Here is a 27,307-nt window from a genome sequence, read left to right as displayed (position 1 = left end):
TTTACATATTTTTCTTTAGTTATTAGTGCTTTTAATATCATATCTAAATATTTATGCCCCAAACAATGAAGCATTAAGAACATTAAACAAACCCTTCTCAATTTCAAGTATCAAATAAACCACAATACAAGAATATTGGGTAACTTTAACATGCTTCTCTCACCACTAGATTGATCTTCCAAACAAAACTAAACAAAGAAGATAAAAAATATAAGTAAAAAATACAAATGATAATTTAGACTTAACAGACATATAGAATATTTCATCCATCAATGATTGAATATACTTTCTTTTTGGCAGCACACAGATCCTTTTCTAACATAAGCCATGTTATGTAAGTTCTCATATATATTGGCATACAATTGTAATATTATCGTAATATATTTTTAGCAGGGTTATTTTGATAGCCCCCTTTCTATTAACATTAATTTTTGTGTTCTTGCTTTTTTCTTGACTTGTTTGATTTTGATCAAATTTTAGCTATATTATTTCTTCTCTATTTCATATATTTCTGTTCCTCCTCTTATTTTTTCCTTCCTACTACACAACTTGAAAATAATTTGATTGTTAATCTAACTTCTTTCTGATACAAGTACTTTAAGTTATAAATGTTTGTTTGAGTACTATTTCATCCCAGAGATCTTGAATATTTTAAGGTATTATTATCCCTTAATTCAAGGCACTTTTTATTTATTTTTTGTGTGCTTTCTTCCTTGACCTCTGAGATATTTATAAGTGTGCCATTTAATTTTGAAATAGTTGACATGTGGGGTTCTATATATCTTAAGGTAATTGATTTCTAATATAATAAGTCATACTGGAAACAGTCTGCATGATTTCAAATTTTTAAAAATAAGTAATGGAAATGCTTTTATATTGATTGCATTGGTTACATACATGTCAAAACTGATCAAATTGCATACATCAAATATGTGCATTTTATCTCAATAAAGCTATAGAAAAAACTTGCTACTTCTTGCTTCAGCTTCTCAAGTAACTAGGATTACAGGTGTGTGCAACCACACCCAGTTAGTCACCCATTTTTAAGTTTGGTTGTTTATCTTTTCTTGTTGAGTTTTAAAAATTCTTTATGTATTATGGATACTAGGCCTTTATCAGATATATGATTTGCAATATTTTGTCCCATCTCATGGATTGTCTTTTCACTTTCTGGAGAGTGCCCTTTGATTCATTATAGTTTTTAATTTTGATGAAATCCAATTTACATATTTTTGTTTAGTTATTTGTGCTTTTAATATCATATCTAAAAAACCATTGCCAAATCTGTTATCAAAATTTAGCCCTATGTTTTCTTCTAAGAGTTTTATAATCTTAACTCATATTTAGGTCTTTGATCCATTTTGAGTTAATTTTTGTTTATAATGTGAAGAGTCCAAATTCATTCTTTACTATGTGTATATCCAGTTGTCCCAGCACCGTCTGTCGAAGAGACTATTTTTCCTGTTGAATAGTCTTGGCACTCTGGTTGAAATTAATTGACCATGGATCCATGGTTTACTTCTAGACTCAATTCTATTCTATTGTTCTGTATGTCTGTCCTTATCTTAGTGTCATGCTGTTTTGATTATTATAGCTTTAAAGTAAGTTTTGAAATTGGGAAGTGTGAGTCTTCTGACTTTGTTCTTTTTAAATTTTGTTTTGGCCATTTAGGACCCTCTACAATTCCATATGAATTTGAGTGCTGGAATTTTGATGAGCATTGCCTTGAATCTTTAAACTGCTTCAAGGAACAATGCCACCTTAACAATATGTATGTCTTTCCATTTATTTAAGTTATTAGGTTATCATTTCCACTTATTTAGGTTAATATCTTTCAGCAATGTTTCATAGTTTTCAATGTATAAGTCTTCCACCTTCCTTGGTTAAATTTATTCCTTAGTATTTTATTATTTTGTATGCTACTGTAAATGAAATCTTTAACTGGTCATTGCTAATGTACAGAAAGACAACTATCTTTTGTGTGCTGATCTTGACCCCTACAACTTTGCCAAATTCACTTTTTAGCTCCAATAATTTTGAGAAATGTTTTTAACATTTCCTGTGTATAAGATCATGTCATCTGTGCATAAACAATTTTAGTTCTTCCTTTGTCATCTGAATGGCTTTTATTTCATCTTCTTGCCTAATTTCTCTGGCCAAAACTTCCAGTACAAAGTTGAATAGAAATGGCAAAGCAGTCAGCCTTACACTGTTCCTGCTTTAGGAAGAAAGGTTTCAACCTTTCAACAGTAAGTATGATGTCAGCTGTGGTTTAGCACTATTTTTTAAAATAAATTCCTTTTATTATATTAGGAAGTTCTAAGAGAATTTTATTTCAACCTAGAATTCTATATCCAAACTCTCAGTCAGAGGTGAGAGCAGAATAAAAGATATTTTCGAACTTGTAAAGTCTTCAAACATTTTGTCCCAGGCATCTTTTCAGAGGTGGTGGCTTGAAAATGTACGATAGCAAACAAAAGAGCAAAGTGATCAAAGCAAAGATGAAGGATCCAAGAACAAAGAGATCTGTCCAATCCAGGAGGCCCCAAGACAGCATCAAATCTAGAAAGCAACCAGTCTAAATTATGATACTAGTAAGGCAGAAGGATTCCAAGAAGGAGGACTGTGGTAAGGGTTGGGTGAGGGTGAGTATGCAAACGTCAGTCCAGAAATGAAGAAACTAGATGAATTCAAACTAGAAGTCAAGAGCTTTAGGGAATAATAAATTCCAAGGAAGAAAATAAGTTATTTTAAGAAAGGAACTATTTAAGGGGCAAAGCACCATAAGAAAAGAGTTTGAACTGGAAATATGAAACACACTGTTGAATGTTTTTAAGTGATTGGTGGCATAAGAAAGGCATCTTCAGGAGAATGCCCTCTTCAGGCTGATGTCCCAGCAGCTGGCTGTGCCCACTCTCCCTGTCACTCTCCCCAGGACCTGAGGCTGTGTGGTGGGTCTGTACCAGCAGCAGAACCATCAGAGGATGGACAAGGGGGCTGCACCTTGGTCCACCTCAATGAGTCATCACAGCCTGTGGGACCTTCCGGCCGTGGCTGGGCTGGGGAGTCCAGGAGCTCAGGGAGCAGCAGGCTAGAGGTCCCTGAACCTGGATCAGTCACATGATCCTCTTCTCAGATTGCCCCCACTTAATCCTTGCAGAAACTCTAATATTATAGATGAGTCAAGAAATAAAAGATCTGTCCAATCCAGGAGGCCCCAAGTCTAGGACAAGGTCAAAGAATAGAAGTGGTAGGCCTGTGCAGAGTGGATTTGGGAATAAGGAGGAGGTCTCTTCTGACTGAAGTGCTTAGGGGAAGTTTCACAAAGAAAATGGTATCTAAGCCACACTGAATAGATTGAGAGTGAGGACATTTGAATGGAAGAAGGGAATTGTTCCTATACATGCCTCAGTTTGCCCATTTTGTGTCCTCTGTTCTAGTGTCCTCGCCAATTATTTCTCTATACCCTCCTGGCCATTACCCATCATGGGGGAGATGTAACCATCCACCTTGCTCTGGGTGGCTTCACCAACTGGTCCTTTTACAGCGTTGTGGCAGCTCCAAACTAGTGTCTCAGTGATGGCCAGTTCATCGACCAGGAGGGGCCCTATGATCCACTACCCAACAGTCATGCAGAAAAACTTCAATCTGGACAAGATCCGGCACTGGACTGGCTGTGGGCCCACCTCTCTAAGCCTACAGAGAAGCTTCTGTGATCATCCTATGATCATTACAAATGCTGATGACTCAAAGGAAATGGGCAAATGAATTTCTCTTAGCTTCAGAAAACACATACAGAGGCTACAGGAACAGAAACAAGTTGACTTCAGTGAACATAAAAATGGTTACAAAGTCAGTGTCCTCTAAACCACTTGGGTGGAGCTCATAAATTTGTTGGGATTGGAGGTCAATAACTGGAGTTTTCTAAATTAACTATGCTCTTCTGGTTGGCTTAAGCAGGGCCCACTGAGAGACTTTTTCTTATCTGATATAAGAGCAGGGTCTAGATACTAAACATGTTTAGCCTTTATTTGGGGGTTGGGGGGGAATAGTGGCTGTGTGGAAAACTGGACTTTGGGTTGGTCCCTGGATCATTTGGGACACTTTACAATCAGCTGCCTTCTGAGGCTATCCTGCTTCAAAAGCCCCCAATCAGAGTGATTATGGCCTATCCAAATGTTTCCTGAACATTCATAACCATCCCATAAGTTCAAGAACACTGGGCCATTACTTATTATTTTTGTAATTAGAGATTTATAATGTTTTGCTTGACATGTAATTTTAACTTTACATAAAGAGATTGATCAGGAAAATTGCCTTTAGGCTATAATAGCCTACCTTTTAAGGATGAGAAATTAGAAGGAAGGAAGCTAATATTGTAAAACACCTATCTATATCTATATAAATATATACACGTAGATAGATATACATATATAATATATGCAAGGTTATTGTGAGGATCACAAGGTATCACAGACATAGGTAGATTATCCTCATTTTACAGAAGAGGATGCTGCAGCTCAGGAAATGGAAATGTATACAACAGTACAGGATTCAAACCTCAATGTGCCTACGTGGAAAGCCCTGTCCAACATATGAGGTCTCTGTAGGGGACAAAGATGGGGTATTTTTCAAAAGTCTTCTTAGAAAGTCAGTGATAGGATCATGTTTAGGTGTCATGAGTCCAGTAACATAAATGACTGACTGTGCTGAAACAAAATATCAGTTTCTGTCCCAACAGAGTTGCAGGATTCTACAATCATAAGCATGAATTACATGGTTTTAGTGCATTCTGGAGCATATGGGTTTCAAATTTGAACATAAGACTAAGATACAGGAAATTTATAGAGAAGTTTCTAAAACCCTATTGGTATTCCAATGTATTTTGTTCTCTGGGAACAATTACTAGCCATCTCAAATTCTGGAGTATTTTAGAAACCCTCCAAGGATTGTTGATGGTTGGTTTCTATTTGCTTTGACAAGACCTTGAAGAAAATAGAGAGGAACTGACTTTTCCTAGATTTGACCTTGGATCTGAGAAATGCTTTTGAAAACCCTGGCAACTACAGATATTTGAAAGATATTAAAGGCTTTATAGGAACTTATGGCAGAGACTAATGCGATTCTGGAAATTCCTTATCAGTGAGGGGAACGGATGTGAAATGGTTATTATTTTGATGCCCACTGAGTTTATTTTAACTCAGATATTCATTTTCCATTTTGGTTTATCCTTTGTCTAAGATCTGTATATGCATATTTCTTGTGTGAGCTTATCTCGATTTCCAAAGTTTTCTCCAGCCTTAGTCTTGCTTTGGATCTCCAGGCCTATGTTTCACTCTATGTCTTGAATGTTAGCCCCAGCCCACACTGCTGTCACCTCAAATCCATGCTCAAACCCAGCTATGAACTTTATAAAGTATTAAATAGAGTCTTTGTTCCAACATCTTGGGTTATTACTGTGTCATCATTACTGTGAGAGGCTGTGTCATCTTACCTTTACCATTGGATAAGGTGACTTGGGAACTGGAAGGTGAATGGGATTGATTCTATCATGTCAAATCTATAAGTCCTGTGAGATAAAAAGTCTTGTTTTTAAATTAAAAAAAAAAAGAAAGTCATCTGCAAAGTTTGTGCCATGGTTGGTCTATGCCTATAATCCCAGTAACTCAGGAGGCTAAAGCAGGAGGATCACAAATTCAAGGCCATCCTGGGCAATTTAGCAGGATCCTGTCTCCAAAGGAAAGCCATCTTTATTTGAACTTAACATAAGAAACAGACTTGGAATGCACTAAGGTCAGGAAATTGTACCTTTCAGGATCCTTTGAGTGACCAGTATTTACATGCCTATGGTCATCTTAAAGATCTTTGTGGTTTCCAGTGTTCACAAAGCTCTATAAAAATCAACAGAAGGTTTAATTTGATTGTAGAACAGAATGAAAATGTGACCAATCAGATGGGAAGGCAAAGCACATGTTTTGGACTCTCATTTGGACAAGAATTTGTCCCTGTCTTATTAGTAATATTACATTCTTCAAGAAAATGGACCCCGCCAACAAGACCTTCCAAATTTGTGAGGGAAATGACAGGTTTACAAGGCAATGAAGGATTGGCACGGTAAAGTCCTAAAAAGGAGATTGGAAGGAGACTTTTTCAAAGCATTAGTCAAAATAAAATTAAAAATTAAAGAGGTAGGATATTCTTTCATCCTCTGCAGATGAAACAACGGGTGATAAGAATACTTGAGATGGAGAAAAAAAAAATTTCAGGAGAATTTGCCAGATTACTCTGAAAGTTCCATCACTCTTTAGCTAGTTTCTAACTGCTGCCTGAGAACTGAGAATGATACATTGCATCCAATTCCTTTTAAGCATAAATTTGAATCCATGAATAAAGTTTTTCATTTTTACAGACACCACACCCTTTTCCGGTTCTCTAGTTCTTTTCAATTTTGTTCCATACAATTGTGCCATTATGTTCCATGGAAACCATTCCATGCATTCTTGGAATCAGTTTCTGGTCCTCTTGTCATCTTTAACTCCTGCTAGTATAAAAAGGCATGACATCAGTATCCAAAGGTCATTTTGTTTGGCAAACAGTATGATATAGCTCATAATGAATTATTTTCTGTGCATATAATATATACAAATCCAAAGCCTGGCCAGAATATAAATAGTTCTTGAACATATTCTGTCCTTTTTGAAAAGCAATGCTGTATTTGTATGCATAAATCCCATGATTTCTCCTAGCCATTTTGGACATGTTGTATGTGACTTCACCAGAAAAGGAAAGTAGAAAGCTAAGCAATTATCCAATGAATGTATTTAATGGAGACAGTCAGTCTGGACCACATAAGAGATAAAACATTTTCTCAGAATCTTTTCTGAGAATCTTGAATTATCAATACAGGCACCTCAATCTCTCAGTTATTTGTATATGTGCTGCAAATTACTTGGAATGGGGCTATTAGGTGGCAGTATTTTGCTTTTTTTCATAGTAAAAGAAGAAACTGATCCTGTTTAAATAAATATTGAAACCTTCTAAGGTAGATGTTGGCAAGTTTGATTTTTTTTTTCAACATGGTCAACAACGTATGGAAAGCTTTAACTTAATTCTGACGATTGGTGCTAAGCTCTTCCTGTGGACATTCTCCAAACACATCTCCAGTTAGCTGATGAAGCTGGACAGAATAGACCTTCCCAGGGATTTCAGTGACTTGTCTTAAAGGGTCTTCTACAAGCTTGTGTACTTGTAGTTAAGAATTCTGGGGATCAGAATGCAAATATGTAAGATACACAAATTAGCGCCTTGAATCAAAAGTCAATGTATAACTTTTACCAGCACTGAAATATTGATAGGCTCTCCCTTTCATTCTTCTGACCTTTTAAAATGGCCTCACAGGAAGCAGGAAGGAACCGCAGCCCTGCAGTTCTGTCCCAGGCAAAGGCAGTTCATTGGAGTTGTCCCAGCAGGTTTATTAAGATCTGAGATAGAGGAGGGAGATGCTAAGGGCTGGGCTTTGTGAGTTTTGTGTTTTCTGGAGCACAATGTGGGTGTGCTGTAAAGACTGAGATGACATCAATTATAGAAGATTATACAAAACCACACAGCATTAAGTATAAGAAGAGACCAAGCAAACATTAAGAAGAATACAGATCTGTCGCTTGTTTTTAGGATTGGTTGGCAAAATAATGAGATTGAGAAGTCTTTACAACATGCTTCTTGTTTCTTGGGGACTTCAGTTTTCCTCAACACATGTAAACATCTTCATGGCCAACCCTGCATTGTTCTTCCTATAACTAACCCAATAGTCCCCTAATCAATTAATTTGCAGTGTCTCTCATTTCCACTGTAACTCTGATACTTATAAGCTCATGCATATCAATCTCCAAAGTTCTTTACCTTGAAAATATCAGCTCTATAATCCCCCATGACTGGAGAGCTTCCCATCTGACATTACCCCATCCATCCATCCACCCAACTCCATCTTCATTTGGTTATCAGCAAATTTCAGATTTCCCAGCCACCACATATTTTCAGCATTCTTTATATTGCACTCCAGTCCACCTGGACAGTCATTTATAATTTGTCATTTTAAAAATTGCCCTTTCTTGGGGCTGGATTGTGGCTCAGAGGTAGAACGCTCCTCTACCATGCATGAGGCACCAGGTTCAATCCTCAGCACCACATAAAAATGAAATAAAGATATTTTGTCCACCTATAACTAAAAAATAAATGTTTAAAAATTGCCCTTTCTGTTTTTTTCTATTTACAAAAATAAAAAGTGTTTGTGAGCACTTCATTCTTTAGTTTCACACTATCCATAATGTGGATATATGTTAAATGGCTAACCACTTCAACAGTGAGTTAATCTAGAGTCCTTTAGAAATTTGCTGGTTTTGCCAACCACTATCTTCCCTCAGTGAGTTCCATGCTGTTTTTATTCTTTTCTGCTTCCAGGATGGTAAATGTCTTTTTAGTGAGTCACAAAAACATATTGCTGGAAGCCACTTTTAATTCATGCCCACCAAACTCACCTGGATCTTCTTGATTTGGAGCAATCCTGGACTGCCTTTCTTGTTGAGTCACTATTTGAGTCTCAGCAACCACTGATTTTCTGTTCTTTACCTTCTTTCCCCCTTACCTCTGCCCTCTATTTTCTTCTTTCCGGGCAAATGTCTTAACATCACATTTCACTAAAAAGATAAGCATCATCTGAGTTGACAATCTAGCAGAATTCCTGTGGTCTTTGCTCCTGTTACACTTTAGTCTTTATACATCTGAGCTCTCCCGCCTCCCCTCTAGGCTCACCCCTTATTACTTCCTCTGCAGCCTTGCCCTGCTCTCTGCTCAGCCACAGAGGACAGAACCTGAATAATTTGCCCACACATTCATATAGCTTTCAAGTGAGACAGCAGCATTTCAGACTTGAGCAACCCTGCTGTAAACTCCTTTGTTGAACCACCGTGTATACTGCCTCTCTTGCTACTGCCTTCTCTCTCGTTCCCTCATCTCCCAATTTTCTGAAAGAATAATCTTTGAGGACTGGAGTTGTGGCTTAGTGGTAGAGTACTTGCCTCACATGTGTGAGGTACTGGGTTCAATTCTCAGAACCACATATAAATAAGTGGATAAAGTAAAGGTCCATCAGCAACTAAAAAAAAAATTAAAAAAATAAAGAATAATCTTCAACTTTTGGTTAAATCTTTACTATTCTCTATAAGCCTCTGCACTGTCACTTATAACCCGACTAGTGTCCTGAAGCTGTTCTAAGATGCCCTCCTCTAAAGACTTTTCTGGTTTGCATTATCCTCAACTTTTCTAGAAGATGTGGCCAAGGATATGAGAAGAGAATCTACATTTACTAAGTGACTGCTAGGTACAAGAATCTTTGTGTGTTACATAATCTAATTTAATTCTTACAACAGCTCCATGGTTTAAGATATATTTCTTTTTCATAGCTGTGAAAAAACATATTTACAAAACAAATTTGCTAAAGGATTTATATAAATCAGAATTTATTTGAAAACTAAAGGAACCTCTTAGGACTCAATGAAACACAAAAACTAATTTTTTAAATGAGCAAAAGATATGAACAGATACTTCACCAGAGTGGTAAACAAATAATAAAACATCATTAATTATTAGGACACTGTAAAGGTACCACCTACACACACGCTTAAATGGCCAAAACGAAGAAACAATACTAGGTGTTGATAAATATGTGATAAATAAGCTGGTGGCGGTATAAAATGGTACAACAAACTTTACAAGAGTTTGATGGTTTCTGACAAAGTTAAACATGAATTACTGTAAAACCCATGAGTCTCACTGTTAAGTATCTATCCAAGGAAAACATATGTTTTAGTTAGTTTTGCTGCTGCTATGACCAAAAGACCTGACAAGAACAATTAGAGGAGAAAAAGTTTATTTTGAGGCTCACAGTTTCAGAGGTCTTAGTGCATAGACAACTGGCTCCGTTCCCCCAGGCTTGATGTGAGGTAGAACATCATGGTGGAAGAGTGGTGGTAGAGAAAGTAATTCAGGATAAGACAATGAGAAGCAGAAAGAGAGAGAGAGAGCTCTATTCAATTTGCACAAAATGTATAGCCCAAAGGCATGCCCCCAGGAACCCACATCCTCCAACAGCACTCTAACTGCCTACAGTTACCATCCAGTTAATTCCAATCAGGGGATTAATTCACTGATTGTGCTAAGGCTTTCCTAACCCAATCATTTCCTCTGAACTTTCTTGCATTGTCTCAAACATAAGCTTTTGGAGAACAGCTTATATGTAAACCATACCAACCAATGTAGATGTATGCTTATACAAAGAATTATACTTAGATATCCATACCAGTTTTATTTATACTTCAAATGTCCATTAACTGGTGAATAGATAAATAAATGTGTTAAGTTCAGAAAATGGATTAATATTCAACAGAAAAATAAATTTACTATGATACCAGCAACATCATGCATGAAATGCACTGTGCTAAGTTAAAACAGCCAGGCACAAAAGAATACATAATTCCTCCATGTGAAGTTTTATGTTGATAAGAAGCAGTTTAGTAGTTGCTAGTGCCCAGTGTTAGGAGGAAGAGGTCAGGTGTAAAAGGGATCAGGGAATACTAGGTGGTAATGAAAATGTTCTATGTCATGATTGTAGTGGGGTTTGCACAGCTACAAACGTTTGTTAAAATCATCCATAGTTCACATTAAATGGGTAAATTTCATTATATATAAACTATACTTCAGGAAAACAAATGAAAGTAGGAAAAGGTATGTGAGAACATTTGGAAATAATTAACAAAAGAGTTACCTTGACTTCAACTACGTTCCCTCTTCACCCCCTCATTACCTTTTCTTCCTTCCGGTTCTTTCCCATCTCTTCAGTTTTTATTTCCACAGCAAGTGATTAGCTCTGCAAATTATCTGGCAATTTCCAATCATAAAAAGTAATTGCTACAGGAATGGGAGAGGGAGACAGTCTGTGTGGAGTCGTGTGTTTCCAAGCTTCTCCTGATGAGATAGGCAAAGTTCTGTCGGAGTCAATTGCGGACGCAGCTAGGCCATCTCCGTGATGGCTGCCAGGACGGCATAGCCAACCAGATGCTCCGTCACAGCCACTCCACTTTTTTTGTTTGTTTAATTGTAGATGAACACAATACGTTTATTTTATTTACTTATTTTTATGTGGTGCTGAGGATAGAACCCAGTGCCTCACGTGTGCCAGGTAAGCCCTCTACCACTGAGCCACAACACCAGCCCCTCCATTGGTCTTTTAGGGTGACATACTTGCTCTCTTGCTCATGGTTTTCTTTTTCCATTTCCATTTCATCATTCCCTATATCTCTTCTTCATAAGCCACCTAAATTCCTTTTGGGAAAGAAAAGGAATATAAATAAGGGAAGTAAAATTATAATAATGATGATGATGCTCTAGTAATGGGGTTATTCCTATATATGGAAAGGGCTATGATGGCTTATACTCTGCTTATAGTTCTTTTCCCAAAACACAAAGGTAATTAGTATTTCCCAGTACCCATGTGTAATGGTCTGGAATTATAGGGAAAAAAATGAAATATGTTCTCATTTGTTTTTTTACCTATAGAAAAAGGCTAACTGCTGCACTTGCCAAGGCAGCCTCATTTGAACCTCTAACTTGAGGAGGTTTTCACACCCCCTCAGGAGTGATAATGTTCTGATAGAGGGGATGCTTTCCAAGTTGCCCCTCTAGATCATCTCTCTCCCTCTGTTTTCTTTGAACTGCATCAATGGGCATCTTTTTCTCTGTCATCTGTTTCAATCTGACAGATGGAAGTTACCAATAGGAGAGTGTGAGGGTAATGAAGTTGGGTATTTATTCCCATGGCTCTCATTATACCAACCCACACATTAACTGAATTTTTCCCTCAAAAACCACATTTCAGTCAGGCACTTTCCTTTCCACCCAACACTGTAGCAATTGTCTCTAGCATCCATGGGGTACTTTCTCCTCTTTGTCCTGCCTGCCTAAGCATGGTAGAGCAAACCCCATAGGGTTTCACCATTCCTTGTTGGTTTCCCCTAACTCTGCTGCAGGGAGTTGAATGGTAGCCCCCAAGTCGATAGTTCCACATCCCAACCCTCAGAAACTATGAATATGACCTTATTTGTTGAAAGGAAGTTTGATATCTAATCAAATTAAGGACCTTGAAATGAGGAGATAATAATGACTATCTGGGTGGCCCCTAAATCCAACGACAAATGTCCTTATAGAAGAAAGAGAGATTTGACACTAATAGAAGCGAAATCAACTGGGAGAAATGGTGCAAAGTCGGACTAGAGGGATGTGGTCATGAGTCTAGGAAGCCCAAGAATGCCAAGAGCCACCAGAAGCTGGAGGAGATCAGGAAAGAATTCCCCCCAATGCCTCCAGAGGGGTCATAGCCCTGCTGATGCTTTTTGTTTCCAACTTCTGGTCTCCAAAACAGTGAGAGAATAAAATTCTCTTATTTTAATCAATAAAGGTTATGCTAATTTGTTATAGCAGCTCTAGAAAACAAGTATACCTACCCTTACCTATACAGTTTGTGGGTTCCATCAATTTCCTGCCAAGATTTGCTGCATACATTTAGCAATGAGCAAGTGTCTTATTAGTATAACTCTGAACTCAAGGAGTGTTCTGGTCATATGAAGTGCAAAATTGGGGTGGGACTGAAATTGGTGCAACCACTATGGAAAGCAGTATGGAGATTCCTCAGAAAACTTAGAATGGAGTCACCATTTGACTCAGCTATCCCACTCCTTGTTATACATCCAAAGGAGTTAAAATCAACATACTACGGTGATGCAGCCACATCAGTGTTTATAGCATCTTAATTCACAATAGCTAAGCTATGGAAACAATCTAAATGCCCTTCAACAGATGAATAAAATGTGGGATACACACACACACACACACACACACACACAAAATAAATATTACTTGACCATAAATAGGAATGAAATTATGGCATTTGCCAGTAAATGGATTGATCTGGAAACTATCATGCTATGTGAAATAAGGCAGTCCCAAAAACCCAAGGGTTGAATGTTTCACTAATATGTGGATACTAACACACAATAAAGAAGGAGAGGGGGAGAATAGATATTCAGCAGATTAGACAAAGGAAAATGAAGGGAAGAGAGGGTGGTAGAAGAAGGAAAGACAGTAAAATCAATCCAAAATAATTTTCTTGTGTACTTACATGAATACACCGTAGTGAATCCCACCATCATGTACATCCATAAGAATAGGGTCCTAATTAGAATAAGATATTCCTGGGCTGAAACTATAGCTCAGTGGAAGAGTGCTTGCTTAGCATGTGTGAGGCACTGTGTTCAATCCTTAGCACCACATAAAATAAACAAATAAAATAAAGACATTCTGTTAAAAAAAAGCAAGTGATGAAAAAAGGAAAAAACAATAAAAATATATTCCATGATTGTATATCAAAATGAATTCTACTGTCATGTATAACTAAAAAGAAAGAAAAAGAAATAAAAAATTGGCATTTATGGTACTTATTAAATAATCTTTAAATTTGTTTTCGCTAATAACTTTCTACATAGCATGAAGTAGGTCTAGATGCATAAAGTAAGCTACAAAGTCCCCTAATGACTGTTTTGTGGAGTTATTTCTCTTTTAAGATAGTCCCAAATTAAAGATTACAATTTTAAAAATGTTCTGTAAAAATTCCTGTACAGTGGGAATTGATACCTAAAAAAAGAACAAAAAACAATTAAAAAAGAAACTTTCAGCTAGTTTCATGAATGGTAAGTTTCATGTCTAATGTCCCAAACTATGATTAAACCAAGAATAGAGTAGGTAGCCTGCTAAAACCATCCTGTTGGCGAAGGCAGGCCAACAGACGGCAGCATGAACGTTGTTGGCAGACAAGTCGAGTCATGACACAGTCCAGGGAAGATAGTCAGAAAAGGGTCTTAGGACAGCTCTGTGGGGAAGAACCTGTATTTAAGGTGCAAAGGGTGGAAGAAGGAACAGAAAGCAGTCAGCAAGCCAGGAGGAGAACCAGGAGAGTGAGGAGATGAAGAGACCTGAAAATATGTGGCCATGGTAAATAGGAGCCTCAGAGGTTTAGAAGAGTAAGTACTAATAAAAAAGGGCGGTTAATTGGGAGACTTTCAGGAAAGTGCCTGAGACAAAAACCAGATTGCTAGAGAAGGGTCTGCTGACTACTGATAAGGGTCCACAGTGCTGGGTCAACTTTCAAATACACAAACAGCAATGCTTTCAGAGCAGCAGACTCTCAATGCTGGCTCCCCAGTCACGTCTCTGGGGAGCTTTTAAACATTACCAACACTGGGGACCCATCCAGAACAATCAAATCAGAATCTGGGGAGTGGAAATCAGGCATTACTAGTATTTAGAAGTTCCCAGAATGTTGTCGTGAGCATCCATGACTGAGAATCACTGCTGTGGAGAGGCTTATTCACAAACTACCGCCCAGGCCTAAATCCAATGTGTTGACTGTTTTTACACAAGAAGTTTGTTGGAAAACAGCTACACTCATTCATCAGCTGAAATATTGTCAGTGGCTGCTCTCACGCTACAATCGCAGAGCTGAGTCGCTGTGATGGAGACGGCATGGCACACAAGGGTGAAAATATTACCTACCCAACCCTTGTTAGAAATAGTTGGCAGATCTGTGGTGTACAGTAGGATTGCTCAGACTCGGAACTTTAGAAACTTTTGATAGAATATACTACTTCATAGTTGGGAACTGTCCTTTGGATTCACAGCACCCCAGGCCTCCAGCACTAGATGCCAGAGCATCTCCACCCCCACTTTTCACCCAGCCTCGTCAAGGCCAAAATGCCAAATGTCTCATGGGGTACAAAGTCACCCTGATTGAGAAACACATTACAGAGTATACAAGAATGTACAATCAATTCTTGTTATTCATGGTAGATATTTTCTGTGAAGTCCTGGTACACACTGAATTAGGGAATATTGAGCCATTTTTTCCTAGGGGAAATATGGTCACCACATTTTTTTTTTTTGTCAAATGATCAGTTCATAACCTTGTTTTATGTGTGTTTCTGCTTAAAAACACTATATTTAATATATATTTCCTACAAATTATTATGTATGATATGTATTTAACATTAATTTCTTGTAATAAAACATAGTCTAGGGGTTTAACATTTTCCTGACCCTGTATAATATGTTAATGAATTTTGTTAGTTTTTTGCCTCATGTTTTAGTAAACTTTTTCACTGCTGTGACTAAAAGATCTGACCAGAATAATTGTAGAGGAAGGAAAGCTTATTTAGGGGCTCATGGTTTCAGTCTGTGGACAGCAGGCTCCATTCCTCTGGGCTCTAGGTGAGGCCAAAACATCATGGCAGAGGAGTGTAGCAGAGGGACACAGCTTCACTTGATGATCAGACAGCAGAGAGAGAGAGACTCCCCTCACCAGATACAAAATACATATCCCAAAGGCACACCCCCCAATGACCCACCTCCTCCAGCTGCACCCTGCCTGCTTTCATTTGTCACTCATTTAATTCCATCAGGGGATTAATCCACTGATTGGGTTAAGGCTCTCATCACGCAATCATTTCTCCTCTAGACCTTCTTGCATCATCTCACATATGAGCTTTGAGACCTCACATCTAAACCATAGCACCTCACAATTCATTATCTCATATGAGTACACAAATTCAACCACTTTCCCACAGCTTCAGCATTCACTAGAGATGTTACAAGCACTTTTAAGTTATCTCATGTAAGGATTGATGAATTTCCTCTTTCTTTTACTGTGTGTACAGTATTGATTCATTGACATTGAATTCATGGTCAACAGCACTGTAACACGTTTCAATAAGCTAGCATATCTCATTTGGCACACATATCGTTTTCCATGATGCATAACACATTATTTTTCTTTCTTTCTTTCTTCTAATACTGGGGCTTGAACCCAGGGGTATTCTACCACTGAGGTACATCAACCAACCCTTTCTATGTTTTTTTTTTTTTTTTTTTTTAATTTGAGACAAGGTCACACTAAGTTGCTTAGGGCCTCCATAAATTGCTGGGACTGGCTTTGAACTTGCAATCCTCCCATCTCAATCTCCCAAATTGCTGGAATTTCAGGCATGCACCACCAGAACCGGCATAACACAGTCTTCTTGTGTTTTGGAACTTTAGACAGTATTTCAGTACTGTAGCTGGAACCATTTTAAGCAGTGACATCATCAACAAAAAGTACAAAAAAATGCAAAAAAAAGAAAAGGCAACAAATAGACTGCAAAACGGATAGTTTCTACAGTAGGAGAACTGAAACAAAGAGGGCAGAGCAGCACCATGTTCAACTTCAGCACAACAGAGGACTCAGATTTTTCACCTCTCTGTGCATGTACACAAATGACCACAAAAGAACAACAAATTGTTGGTTTTGAAATAATAAAAGAAAAAATTGATAGACTAATGAATACTGACTATAAAACACACCAACACTAAGCTACCAGATTATCAACTACTTATCTTTACATATCCATTTCTTGATACATAGGTTCATTCAATAAAGAGTTGTCTAATACATTCATAAATACTCAGAACAAGGTATTCAAATATGCCACAGTCCTTTAAAAATTAAACAATATGTACATAGGACATGAAGAATAGGAAGAATTTCCAAAGACCTAGTGATTTTTACTGACTGCTCCATACCATCTGAAGAAACTGGAAACAGCAACTGGTTAACCCAATGTGGCAGAAACAGATGAAACTATAGAGACAAGTAAAGAGGGTGACAGATATGAAGACTGGGGAGTTTTCAGGGTCTCTTCAGCCTAGGGGTGTTTGGGAGATGGATGGCTATCCATTCTAACATCTACAGACTCGATGGGATCTGGCCAGCTCTATGTGTCTCAAGAAGAGTCATACTACCTCTGTAATTGAACCTAAAGATTCAGTTCATCACAAAGTGGTGGTAACTTTTATCAGCAAAGAGTAAATTCTTCATGTTTGTATATCACCCAAGAGTTCTACGCTATCTGGAGTTTTTACAAAGAATTCTAGTTCTCTTGGCAATCATTTCAAATACCACAAATATTTTTAATAATGTCCAAGATTACTATAATAATGGCAATAATGGGGGCATACATTTCAAAATTAGTAATAAGAGCTAGAGTACACATGGTGCTTATTATTTAGCAGACCCCCTTCTCAGTGATTTTATATATAAATTTATTTAGTATTCACAATAATTTATAAGTAAAAACAATATTATCCTACTCATCTTATATTAAGGAAACTTAGGCATGTAGAAGCTAAATAACTTGCCTATGGTTGCACAGTAATTAACAACATGGGCTCATTAAGAACAACAAAACAGAATTCTGAGAGTTGATGGATATATTAATTAGCATGATTGTCATAAGCACTTCACAATGAATACATACATCAGAAATCAGATTGTACTCTTTTTTATTTGTTTGTTTTTAAATATTTTTATTTTTTAGTTGTAGTTGGACGCAATATCTTTATATTATTTATTTATTTTTATGTGGTGCTGAGGATCAAACCCACCGTCTCGCACAGGCTAGGCGAGTGCCCTACCACTGAGCCACAACCTCAGCCCCCAGATTGTACTCTTAAATACATAAGTTTTTTGGTCCATCACACCTTAGAAAAGTGGGAAATTAAATAAGCAAATAAATAAAAAATAGTGTTGGAGTTCAAACCTAATTCAGACTGCAGACTCCCATCAAACGCCATTAGATGCCCAACATCAAGAGACTGCACTATCATTTCATATGATTAGCAAATTCATCTTTGGCCAAATTTTCTGATTTTGCAGGCCTAACAACCATTCAGTGATATTTGTTGATCATGTACCTACTGAACATTGATAAAATACAAAATTTTGTTTCCCTTAGGGGAGTTCATAAATTTTTTTACTAAAGCCTTATGAGAAAGATTAAGATATCTTATTCTCTGCTTTGTCTTTGTTCTTATTTGGTATCTGATTCATATTGTCATCTTCTCTTTCTCTTTTTCACTAATATTGTTTTTTTCAAAATTAGTTATAGTATGAAAAATAAAGCCATGCCTTTGTTATAGGGACTACATACATCATGGGAGTAGATCAGGACTAATAGTCAAAGTGATATTAACCATTTTCATGAGAACGAAAACAGGATCCTGGAAAGCTCAGGAGATATTGGGGCATAAATGGAAGGAAACAATTGTTTCAACTAAGACATGCTTTACTACACATAAACTAAGATGATTTAAGGGCAGGAAAAGCTTCATACAGTGGCTGTCAGAGGAACCTAGAAAACATATTCTATTTTGCTCACAACAAAATTAATCATGTGCAGAACGGCTAAATCTGATAGACATTTCTCATCTAGCACTTGTGGCTGCATATCACTCTCAGTGCCAAAAAGCAGACAAGACACGACTGGAACACAGGGGAGTGTTTATACTCTTGTTTATATTCCTTAAGACAAAAGAAATTTCTGAGTAAACCAAGCCTATCAGAATGTTGCTATCAGGGGAAAATAATCAATCGGTTTTTTGTAGAATAGATTTATTAAATAAACTAGCTTAAATGGAAGCAATTAATGCATGATGCTTTGGGAGGCATGTCTGACCTTTAAGATAACCATGCAAAGAAGCTTTGATTTGGGGCAGGATTGTGTGGAAAAAATACAAGAAGGGATGCTCATCAGCTGTGAATTAAATTGCCACTTCTGTCCTTGACGAATTTCTGTCCTTCAAAGTCTCCTCAAATTTTTCAGCTTCCTGATATTTAAAAGAACTAAAATAAAAGCCGATGGGAGGTAATTAGCAGAACATTAGCAGAATGGTAAGTAGTGACTATTTTCCCAAAGCAGGCTGACCTCATTCAACAACAACAAAACATATTCAGTATGTGAAAGGAAATGGAGGAGCTTTACTTATTGTGTGCCTTAAATATAGTCTAATCTAACGAAACAAGAATGAAATAATTTTGAGGGGGGATGAGTGAAGGCATGGGGTTATTTTCTCTCTTCAATATGATCATATATTCTCAGTCAAATGTCTCCAGACATTTGAAATATGTGCTTATACTTTGAAAATTTGGAATTTTTAGGACATAATGTTTGCTATTGCATGTTCTAATGTTATAACATGACATTATACCAGAATATCTAAAGTCAAGGACCTATATCAAAAATACATCTTATTTTCTATTTGCTCCCTACTTATTATTCCTTTAATTTTAAATTCATGAAAAATATCTCCTATCTCAGATGCAAAGTTCCAAGAAGTACATGGGGGTACTCTGGTAAATAGTGTGAAAATTAAACTGGAAGTGTGGATAAGTTTTGAAATGGGGTTACTAAGAAAATGAGGAACACTCCCAGTTCTGTTAAAAATAGGGTAGAGTCTCATCTGTCTAGGCTGGTTTGGGTGTGGCCTCAACTAGAGGCAGGAAGATGGACGAGAATAGATGACCGCACAGTCTCTGACTTCCTGAGAACTCTACAATTCTAGAAACATTGGACTCAGGCACCATGAAAGCCAGGGAGAGAAAAACATTTCTGAGTTTTTATCAGCCATCAGAGTCTAAGAAGAAAACACATTCTTCATTCCTCTAGGTTTCCATAACTGAACAACAGTTATGGAAGGGGTTACTATAGGGTAACCTCATTTTGCACGATCCATGTGTTCATTAAGGGTATGCTAGAAAGGACCTCAGAAATTATCCAGCCTTAGGCAGACCTTCATATAAGTATGGGAATAACAATTTTGAGAGAGTGAATCCCCCGGGGATGCAGTGGGGAGCATTCTGCTTTAAGGAACTCTGTATTGGCTCCTTTAATTAAGAAAATACTCAACCTTTAGTTTGCTTTTTGTTTGCTTGTTTGTCCACAAATCTGGTTTTCCTAAACCGACCAGGTACTCTTGTACTGTTTCATTTTCACTGCCACATTTAAGAATTTTAAAAAATTGATGGAATATTTATTGAGGGTATGTATGATTGTGCATCTACTAAAATTGTAATGATAAAAACTATGCAACATGGAAATATGCAAATGAAATGTTACACAGAAAAAGAAAAATGGTCTAGGAGTATAGCTCAAGTGGTAGAGCACTCGACTAACATGCATGAGGCCCTGGGTTCCATTCATAGCAAAAAGAATGAATGAATGAATGAACTTAGATACGTGAAAATGGTAGTGCCTAAAACTGGGCATTTGCTATAATTAAAACTATATTAAAATCAGGATTACATGTGAATTAAGACGATTTTACAAGATGTGAATAGGTAAAAACACATTGTTACATACAATTTACATAAGTGTGCTTACTAATTACAAGCTAATTATAAAAGTAACTAAATATTCATATTTTCTGTTGGATCTTTGCTGAAAGGGAAATAATAAAGAATCAGGAATGTATTGGGTAGACACTCAGTTCAAATCCTGATTTCTCCACTCTGAAGCCTTAGGCCAGACATACCTTATACCATTTTGTCTTCTCATCTACAAATGCAAAGATAATAACCTATATTACAGGGAGATTGTAAAGGTTAAGTGAGACACTTTTTAGCAAGTTGCAGAAGTTGCATACAAGATATTCATGGTACCTAAATAAAATTAATTAATTAATTAATAATTTAAAAATGGTATTAATTTAAAAAACTATATTCATGGAAGTTAAATGTGAGACTGGATCCTGGTAGGGCAGGGATGTCCTGACCACTTTGACCATTTTACCCAACTTACATTCCTCAGGGGTTTTGTAGGTAACTATATGAGTAGGAAACCCAGGCATTTACCAAGCAATCTAGGCTTCTGACACAGCACTCACTCAGGGGTGTTAGCTCCTTCTTTGAGCACATAAAAGACAAATCTTTCAAAGACTTGGGATATCCTAATGATTGCACAGTGGTAAACACCACTACTCTGTAATCTCATTGCCCAGGAATCTGACTTCCTTCTAGTCACAAGGATGCAGGTACTGGCTTTCTAAATGCTGGATTAGATCCCAACACCCTCCCACACTCACCTCTCTGGCCAAACATCTCCCAAATACAAAAAAAAAAAAAAAATTCCAATGAAAGCATCTTGACAGCACAAGATTATTTGCATTTCATTATCTCTGCTATGTTGATCACAATATATACCAAGCACAGAAAGTCCTGACAAAGATTGGATGGTTTACAATCACTGCATCCTGCATCGTGCATACAGGAAATGGAAACAATTGAGGTTCATATGAGATGGAATTTAGTCCTCTAGACAGATTTACAGTCTTGCTTATGCTCCAATATCCATTAGAGTGGGAAGGTTGCAAACATAAAAAGGTTCATGCAATCCTAGGAGCATAATTTGATGGAGAATAATATCCCCCCAAGTGCAGGTGAACGGTTTAGTGTCAATCTAATTGAAAGCTACCACACTAGGGTGAATTTTAGGTCCCCAGTGTTGTTCAGATTCCCTATCAGTGACAAAATGGAATTGGGAAAATGCTGAATTTTGGTAAGAGAGCAAACATGACAAGATTATTAACACTTAAAAAAATGCAGAAAGAAAACTGAAGCTGTTCTTAGAGATATGTGTAAAACAAAGGATTTTAATAGAAAAGTGTGAAGGCAACATTAACATGTGCTCTGAAATTAAAATAGTCTCTACTGACATAATAGGAGAAATGATGATCCAGACACAAACATGAATACATGGACTTGAGATCATAATGGAACACAAATTAAAGATATAGACAAGTCAGTAGGGAATAGGACTTGTTACTTTTATAATAATAGAACAGGATACTATCTTAAAAGGAGGGTAGATTATAAGAATTTGGTAGTGCACATAGTTTATTGAATATGAGACAGCACCTTACTAGACTGACTATCCAATTGACTCATGATGTAGTAAATTATTGGAGACATAAAAATTCATTTAAATATTAGAAGATATTTAAAATAAAGATGAAAGTCCTGGGCTTACTTAGTCAATAGAAAAGATGCTTGAGCATCTCAGAGCACTCACTGAACATTATTCATCTCCCACAGGGCAGAATCTGATTTCTTAATGTCATAAATTGCACTTCGGGCACCTAAAAGGAAGGAGGGATTTCTTGATAATAAAAATGACTAAATAATTTGAATATGTGTTTGAAGAAAGGTATATGGTTCTATAAGACCTAGAGGTCAATGATAAATGAGAATCTCTGCCTTATGTGTTCTAGATGCTAAGAAGTACCAAGGTGTTAAATCAGAGAATGCCTAGAGATTTAAGCTTTGGAAGTTTTGTATGCTGCCAGCATTTTGACTTGATTCCTACCTTTGGTCCATTGCTTTTGAGTGTGTGTATGCTCTTCTGAGATGATCTCATCTCCTCTTTTGATTTCAGCTACAACTCATACACTGTGGCTGACTCCCAAATCTATCTCCAGCTCTGATCTTTTCTCTTACTTTCAGCCCATCAGACACCAAAACATGGTGGACACATTCCTCAGATACTCACTAACATCTCAAAATCAGTACCTCTCAAATAAATACATTTAAACACATGTTCATGACAGTACTATTCACAGTAGCCAAAGACACAAACAACCCAACTATCCATGAACAGAGAGATGAATAAGCAAGTTGTGGTATGTATGTGTATATACACATACACAAATATATACATACATACAGTGGAATATTATTCAGCTATTAAAAGGAATGAAGCACTATTATAGACTAAAATGTGATAAACTTCAAAACATTATGCTAAATTAAAGAAGTTAGACAAAAATATATATTATGTGATTCCATTTATATGAATATCCAGAATTGGTAAATCCACAAAGAGAAAGCAGATTGTTGATAGTCAGGGGCTAGGAGAAGAGGAGAATGGGGAGAATCTGCTTAAGGGGTAATTTTCTGAATTAACTTTCATGTAGTTTACAAAGTTTATTGTATGAGTAAACAGGAAGAGCAAGTAAAAGACTAATAAGATGTATTCATTTGAAGTTCCTATACATGTTACTGTGGTAATCAACCTTCAATATGGCCTCTAAAGGTCCCTACATCCTGACATTCACCTTCTTTTTTTTAAAATTTATTTATTTATTTATTTATTTATTATTTTTTTATTATTGTTGGTCGTTCAAAACCTTACACACTTCTTAATACATCATATTTCACAGTTGACATTCACCTTCTTATATGGTCAGTCCCTTGTCACATTATGACTAAAAGAATATGGCAAAATTGATGATATGTCTCTCATGAGATGAAGTTTCAAAAGACACTGCAGCTTCTCTTTTGCTTGGCCATATATTCTCTCTCTTCTCTGTCTCTCTCTCTTATAATTTACTCTGGACACAGCCAGATACCCTGTTCTAAGCAGCTGCACGGAGACAGGCTCAAATAGCCAACCACTGAGGACACCAGTCAACAGCCATATGAGTGAGTCTGGAAGTAAGTCTTCCAGTCCCAGTCAAATCTTCCAGTCCCAGGTGAATAAACTCAATCTCTTGAAAGATTCTGTTATGGTTTGGATTGTGGTGTCTCAAAAAAAGTTCATGTGTGAGTCAATGGAACAACATTCAGAGGTGAAATGATTTTAGCTTATGAGAGTTGTGACCTAATCAGTGAATTAACCTACTGATACAGATTAACTCCGTGGCAACTGTAGGTAGATAGGGTGTGGCTGGAGGAAGTGGGTCACTGGGGGCTTGCATTTTGTTTTTACATTTCATTCCTGGTGAGCAGAGCTCTGTTTTGCTTTCTATTGCCATGTCCTAAGCTGCTATCCTTTGCCATGATTTTCTGCCTCACCTTGGGACCAGAGCTGTGGAACCCATGAATCAAAATAAACTCTTCCTCCTCTACATTGTTCTTGTCAGGTCTTTTGGTAACAGGAATGAAAAAGATAACTAACACCGACTCTGAGCCAGAACCACCCTCTAAGCCATTCCTAAATACCTGGCCCTCAGAAACCATGTGAGATAATGAATATTTGTTGTTTAAAATGATACATTTTGGGTAGAAGTTTTAAGCAGCAATAGATAACTAACCCAGTTAAAGTCAAGATTTCATGTCTTATTCATACCCCAAAAGATTTCACTTCTTTAAACCAACCACCATGAATGGGATGAATTCAACACATGAATTCCAGGAGATCTTTAGACCATAGCAGCTTGCACTTGGAATTATAAGTTATAAGGAATTATCTGTAGTTCTCTAATTAAGTTTATTAAGTAGTGTGTGCCTATAAGGTTTTGATGAACTCAAGTTCTGCATGAGTTTCTCAAAACCCTTATAAGCACACACACTTTTGTATACACTGGTCTTTTTGCCTAAATACTCTAACTTTCCCTACTTATTCCAACTATATCCCTATCTTCTAGGCGAATCAACTTGATTGATGTTCAGAGAGAGGTTCAGACTAGGTGCCATGGGAGGAACACTCCATCCTACCTGGTGGTTGAAGGAAGTTTAGATGGAGCTAAGTCTTAAGGAAAGAGCAAGAGTGAGCCAGGTGAAGAAGGTGAAAGATGCTCTAGGCAGATGGTCAGAAAAGGCCAAAGCTGGTTGGAAGTCTACAACTATATGATGAGGGTTGGAAGGATCAGACTTGGAAGAGAAAAAAAAGAGCTCTAAGCCAAGAGGTAACACAGTGGAAGGAAACAAATCTCTATTGGAAAATGAACTCTAGGGGAAAATGGGAAGGAACTGGTCAGGAAGTGAGTTACGAATTATGGTAAGAAGTGTGAACTAAATAGTGCCTCTCAAACTCTAGTGCATATTACTATTTATTACTAAGAAAATGCTTTTAACTAGCAATGACATAGAAGATTTAATTTCTTAAGTCAGAGCTCCACAAACTAAGGGTCTGAGTATAAATATTTGAGAGCCTCAGGCTGGGAGATGGATACATATCCTTTGGTGAAGACTATAAACAATTCCCTAACTGCCACAAACCTCATCATAAATTATCAGTATTGCTTCCCTTTATCCTCTAAGAATTCTAACATTTTATCAGTCACATTTTCATCCTGTAAAAACTTGTTGCCTTTCTGTTGAAATGCTCAGTAATTATATCATACTCATAGTCAGGGAGTATGGAAGCAAGACAACTCACCAATCAGAAATCTAAGTTCTGCATGAGGTCTTCCCATGATCTTAAAGCCCATGAACAATTCACTGATAATTTCAATATTCTCAGGCAAATGACATTAGAATAAAGGCATTAATCAAAACTAATTTGTTTGGCCCACTTATGATCAATATAATAAGAAAATATTTACCTTTGGGTATATGAGAAACCAGACTAGAGATCCTGGATGGAATGGTTCATGTCTCAAGGTTTTCTTTTGTGAGAATATAACCCTCCACTTTGTACCCCATGCAGGTGCTATTAGCTGATCCATTCTTATTCATTATGTCTCAGTGGAGAGTTTCTCCTGATTATTCAAAAAATTTAACCCAACTCCCACAGTTGATCTGTTCCCATTAACTGTTGCTTTCTTCATAGGCATTATGATGATTTGTCACTGTCTTATCCCTGTTGACCTCACTGGATCCTGAACTTCATGGAAGCAGAGACCAAGTGTGCTGTAGGTCCATTGTCCTGCTCATAGAAAATGCTTCTTCAGGGTTGATGAATGTGTAGATATATAAATTCTATTGGGGGAAAAACCACTCAGGGGCTCATCCTCTCCTAGGAATGATCTTAGCACAAAATTTTCATTAAATTTTTTTCATGAGTTCTTTCCCCCAAATGTGGTAAGTATGTAGAACACATTTTAAAGAATATTGTTTTTAATTTATAGTTTAAAAAGCAAGCTGACATAATTGTTTTTTAAGAGAGAAATGCCTAACTTAGATCTGGGAAGACATATATAAGAGTACTGTTTAAAAAAAAAAAAAAATCATCCAATGCCAAAATGTGAAGGAGCTCCCCCAGCCAAAGATGGAACAATTTGAGCATGAACAAGAACGATTATTGTAAAGAATTAAAACAATTATGTTGAAATCCATGAGTTCAAAATGTTATTTAAAACTGATTATCTTTGGGGTTTCCCATGGAACCAACTCATTGTTCTAAAAATTATCAAATTAGGAAAGATTTATCCTGTCTTTCCTGTGCTAGCTGTATTTCAAGTTAACAAAAGACTTGGAGAGAGAAAATTTTTCTCCATAGACAATTAAAAAAAAAAATGAGTGCAGAAGGAAGGACAAAATTAGAAAAACAACAGTTTTGTAACTCCTAATGAAATAATGGATTTAGGAAACACTCATGAATGTTAAAAACTATTTTTTTGAATTGCTGATGGGGTAGCTTACAATGGTTAAGTGAGACTGATGATACTGAACTTCCGATCAATCTTAACGTCACTAAAAGTGATATAATACGACATTAATGTCTCCAGTATCATGTACATCAAATCTCTCATCTAGGGAGTATTCTTTGTTTCTTTGAAAAAAAAGAAAGAAAGAAAGAAAAGTGAATCTGCATTTAATCAAACCTCTAGAACTAACCATCACTTTAAATGACACTTTGAAGTTACAGTCAGTCATGTGGGAAATTCTAGAGGACAAACGAACGACCCAAATCCTTCAATAAATAAATATCAATTTAAAAAGTAAGTGGGGGTGAACTTTTCTATGTTAAAATAGGTTTAAGTGGCAAATAAACCACATTTAACATGTGACATTGCTCAATCCTGTTTTAAATAAACAATCTACAAAAAGTGATTTTAGACAGCGGGAGGAAAATGAGCAATTATGGTATATAAAACTGGTTTTAATTGTTAAATTTGTTAGGTGTAATAATAGTATTGTGTTAGAAAAGATTCTTGTTTTTGAATAGGTAATACTAAAAGAATTACTGGTAGAAAGATGATGTTTAGGATTCCTTTAAAGGGGTTGGGGATGTGGCTCAAGCGTGGCTCAAGCAGTAGCACGCTCGCCTAGCATGCCGACGGCCCAGGTTCGATCCTCAGCACCACATACAAACTAAGATGTTGTATCCGCCAAATTCTCCCACTCTCTCTCTCACTCTTTCTTTTTTTTTTAAAAAAAAAAAAAGGATTCCTTTAAAATATTCTAAGAAAAAGAGAAGTGGAGGACATGAATGGCAAAATCTTGAAATAGGTTGAAGCCTTGTGTTAGTAGCAGCAGGGCCATTATTCTTAACTCTGCTTTGTTGTTTCTTTGAAAATGATCATGTTTAAAATTAAAAGCTATTTTTTTATTTTTGAAATTGCCTTAGTGTAAAATAAACAAAAATACAAAAAAAGTCTAAGAATTAAGAGAAAAATA

General features: G+C 36.7%; 1 pseudogene; it reads left to right on the top strand.

Moving 5' to 3' along the window:
• The first annotated feature begins 2,186 nt into the window (after positions 1 to 2,186).
• On the top strand, positions 2,187 to 3,824 carry LOC120883742 (small ribosomal subunit protein bS16m pseudogene; annotated as a pseudogene).
• The last annotated feature ends 23,483 nt before the right edge of the window (positions 3,825 to 27,307 follow it).

This window comes from Ictidomys tridecemlineatus, chromosome 7 (genome assembly GCF_052094955.1).
Source record: "Ictidomys tridecemlineatus isolate mIctTri1 chromosome 7, mIctTri1.hap1, whole genome shotgun sequence".
In the NCBI taxonomy this organism is placed as follows: domain Eukaryota; kingdom Metazoa; phylum Chordata; class Mammalia; order Rodentia; family Sciuridae; genus Ictidomys; species Ictidomys tridecemlineatus.
Note: the sequence above shows the minus strand (reverse complement) of the source record. Positions and strands in the feature narration are given on the sequence as shown.